The sequence below is a fragment of the Copadichromis virginalis genome, linkage group LG6 (assembly GCF_057382275.1).
Source record: "Copadichromis virginalis isolate Kocher_CV1m ecotype Utaka linkage group LG6, C_Virginalis_male_GT1.1, whole genome shotgun sequence".
NCBI classification, from domain to species: Eukaryota; Metazoa; Chordata; class Actinopteri; order Cichliformes; family Cichlidae; genus Copadichromis; species Copadichromis virginalis.
In genome coordinates, this window is record NC_140623.1 from 3,156,519 (window position 1) to 3,160,937 (window position 4,419).

The window sequence follows — 4,419 nt, forward strand, 5'->3', positions numbered from 1 at the left end:
ATACTCTGAAGTTAACTTCCTATTTATATACTTTTTTATGAAAAATAAATCACTTATGCCTATATGTTTTTGTAACTGATATATCCAAAATCTATATGTGGCCATATATACTTTTAAATATGACTTATTTAAATGATGTAAGCAGATGCAGACCTTCATAAATAAATACAAGCTAAAGGCCTTGTATCTAACAGTTCTTACAGACGGACTCGTCATCAATCATCATTAATTTTAAAGATAGTAACAGGTGGGTTTGAGGTACTTTTTACTTAAAAAAAGTTCTTCTTATCAACTGTGAAACTGTAAAACTGCTTTTCTGCAGACTAAGAGAAGAAGAGACGTTGCTGTGTTTGAGTGGGCTGAGCCAGCTGATAGCACACAGCGCTAATATATGTTGACAGTCAGCTCTTCCCTGCATAATTGACTCCACCTCCCCCATTAGCGCAGCTCTGTTTGGCTCCCCAGGGCATGTGTTAGAACAAATTTGAGAAGTGTCATATTGCACGCATTTCAACAGGGCCAACAGGGTTAGACTCACATTAGTGTAATGAATCAATCTGCTTTGCTAATGGCTGATCTAACTCCATTAGCACCAGGAGCCGTCTGAGGCGTCAGATTCCACCAGGGAAGGAAGATTTCACCTCATCTGTAAAATCATGGTATTACTAATAAAGGAAACGGATAAAATGAACAAGTTGGGGGAATAAATAAATGAACTTCAACGGCGTTGACATTCAAATAATAGCGATCGAAGAACATCATTTTTATCTTCTCGTTTTTTTAATTGTTTTTTCTTCTTTTTTAATTGATTAATTTTTATAACAAAATAGATAAATACATAATTAGTAGTGACTTTCTGAGTGCTGACCTTTCTGAATCTGAAAGACAGTCAGTTGGTAGTATCTATATATTCATGTTCAGCATGTCATACCAAACAAAAAATAATATCTGATTTAGCTCAAGGACTGGTTCGATTGGAAACCAAAATCATTCATTTGTGATAATCACAATACCTGAAACACTGTTGACAAATGGCAGTGATGGGTACTTTTAGCATGTGAATGGAGGCAGATTACTGGGAGAGATTCAGTCTTTGCAGATTAACTGATATGGAAAGGATGACAGGCTGTCGGCAAGCAGTTGATAGCCACCTGCTGATCCATCAGCACTGTTGTTATGTTTTAAACTTATCTACCTGCTTTGCACAAATATTTGACAAGTGAACTTCTCTTATCCACAATCTTTGCACATTAAACCCACATTGTGTTTTGAAAATGGGATGGGTGCTAAAGTTGCTTTAAGATTTGTAAAGTAGCGTAGTAGACGTTTATGCATCTTTAAAACCTTCTGCAGGACGTTTTAAAATGCATTTTGGTGAGAAAGAAAGAACTCACTCAGTGACGTCCACACAGGAGCTGATTAATCATCACTTAACTGCATAACTGTCTTTAACCTCTGATCAGTGTTACAAGTTTCAATAGTACAAGTATAAATAGCCTGACAAATATACATCTTCTGAACTCTAAGCTTTTTCCATCAGATTTCAAACATATCAGTGAAGGTCATTTGATGCAAGAGAACATCGACATTCAACAAGCGAACATTTGTAATTTATCACTTTTTATTATCCCTTTATTATTAAAATGATCCTATGCCAGTTTCACTCTGTCTACTGTTCTGCAGAATGCCATCCATCCATCCATCCATCCATCCATCCATCCATCCATCCGTCAAAGTCATGGTACAGGATGACATGTTGGTTCCTTTTCTGATTGCCAAACCTATGTTTCTCTCTGACTAAGTGTTTCAGTGTTGCAATGTTGTTGACCCATGGATGGACACAGATTATGTAATCAATTTAATGGATTAAATTGATGAATTATCAGTCATTAATAATTGAAGTCAATGGAAAAATGATAATAATCAAATAAACCTGTGATAATTTTTTGTGAGCATGAAATTCATACATCTTGCTTTGGGTCACTGTGAATCATTAATTAGTTGTGCATTACATAAGCACATGTACCTTCACAGACATTTAACAGCTCTGGTGTAAAATGCTAATCAATGAACTCAGAGATGCTGACAGGTGTAGATTAAAAAAAAAGTTTATTTGTACTCAGTATGTAACTCTGTTAGCTCCATACACAACTATTTTACATACATGTGTCCTTTGGTGTGTGTGTACGTTTGAATGGTCCTTGGAATCATCTTGCAATTACACCAGTAATTAAATATCAAATATTCTAATCCTTGACATGTTCTCCATAAACTGATCTCCCTCTGAGTCTTAAGGTTGGTTATATAAGTCTGCAAATAGAAACATTAATTTAATAATAATAATAATAATAATAATAATAATAATAATAATAATAATAATAATAATAATAATAATAATAATGCTGTAACCTTAAATCTTAACACTTAAAGCACCAAATACATACTTGAATATTTCTCTCTTAAAATTAGTAACTTAACTTTAACTAATAAAGTTTCTCATAACATAAAAGCATTGACATAAAGATCTCATGTCTTTCCACTTAAAGATTCCCAAGTTTTCTGATTTCTCTGAACCAACATAGTCTCACAGCAGGTTTATAGGATTTTTCCAAAAGGATTTTTAGTGTGACTTTCCAGTTTTACATGCATCACTGCTACTGTCTTTCTGACAAGAGTCCTGTTGACATGTCTCTGTTCTTACCGGCTCTGACCTCATTGGCATGGTTTCAGTGGCTTCCTCTGATGATATCCACAGCTGCAAATATTGTCTGTTCCTTCTCATCTCTCCCTCTCTTGGAGAGTACAACTGATACAAGCACACCAGTCATTTCCATTTCGTATCCTCAATTAGCTCCACCATGACTGGATTCCTGACTGAAGCGGAGGAAAGTCTTACACTCCATGTCTTCTGTTAAACTAAAGGCCTTGTTGTTGCTTTGCTTCAGCATTTCTGCCTCTGATTAGAGCTTTATCTGAACATTTTGGAATCAGTTTATTTTTAATGAGTGGAGAGTGGTGTGGATTTTTCATCTCATGAGCAGTTTGGCTGGGCTCATGCCAGTACGTGTTGTAGGAGTTGCACTCTAGCATATTAATGCTATGCCTTTTTCTTGGTGGTTATGTGGATTTGATTTGACATGCTTGGTGTCACAGACTCTACAAAAGTCTTTCCTCCTGTCACTGTTATACTATTGACTGTTAGTTAGGTAACTGCTCTGGGATTCTAAATCTTGCAAATTTCAGTGTATGAATAACTTGATCTGTGTGTAACTGCAAGGTTTCCAAATAAGATGAGTATGTGGTATTTATCTTTGTATTCAGATGTCTTTTCTTTTGTGGTTGTTGGTTGTAATTGCTCCCTCATGTTTTACTGGGAAAAGTCAAATGTCTCAACTTTGTGTTTGAAGTCAGCTTAAGCCACCACCACCTACTTTAGCACATTTTGACAAACAATGATGTCCAGAGTTTGATGTTTGAACTCCACATACTGTCTCTCAAAATGCTCCCTCACACATTGACAAATAGTTACTCACTGGAAAATAGTCTTTAACTTCTTCTGGGATGCTTCTCACATCCAAACTCATTTTCTCAGTTTTCATACGAAACTAAAAAAAGAAGCTGGTCATTTACTTTGTGCTTCTGACAGCATCCAGTCACACTTCCTGCTCCTTAAACGCCGTCTTGCAATAACACTGAATACATATCATTATAACTCTATAATGTGATACCATGACAATAGGTGGATTTTGTTTCCTGTGGAGAGAACTAGAGTAGATTGAGACTTATCCAAGTCTTTGAAATAAAGCAAATTTCCCTCTGCTTAAAAAAAGCATACAAAAGTTGAATAAAACAAATAAGGACAGAGCCCTTTAAAAAAAGTAAAACGAGTATTGCCACTAATTATTCAAAAATAATGAAGCTCAATGAGTAACCATATTGAAGCAAGAAAATACTCTTTCTGCCATTAAACAGGAAACAGCAGCATATCAATTCCAGATATCCAACCTCCTTTTATTCCGAATCCCCAGATACCAGGCGGCCAACCACCAACACCACCACCTGCCTCCAAATGTGCTATCCCCATCCTCCCCCTTCTCATCTCACCCCCACTCTGTCCCTGCCCCCATCCCCAAATCAAAACTAAACCAATGCGTTTCTTTCTTTCTTTCTTTTTTTATCTGCAGATTCTCAGACAATGCCTGGAGGATCCTGTAGCCTAATCTCCCCCAATCCCTCCCGTCCCCTTTATCCCACTTTTAAAGAATGTTTGAAAGGGTGACACTGAACACTAAAAAAAGAAAAAAAAAGTGTGTGAGCATTAAACAAAGCATATATTTTCTAGTATAAATTTAATTTTCTATTTACCTAAAATCAAAAGAATATAAACACTAAATAGAACAACATTTCTCAAATGTAAGA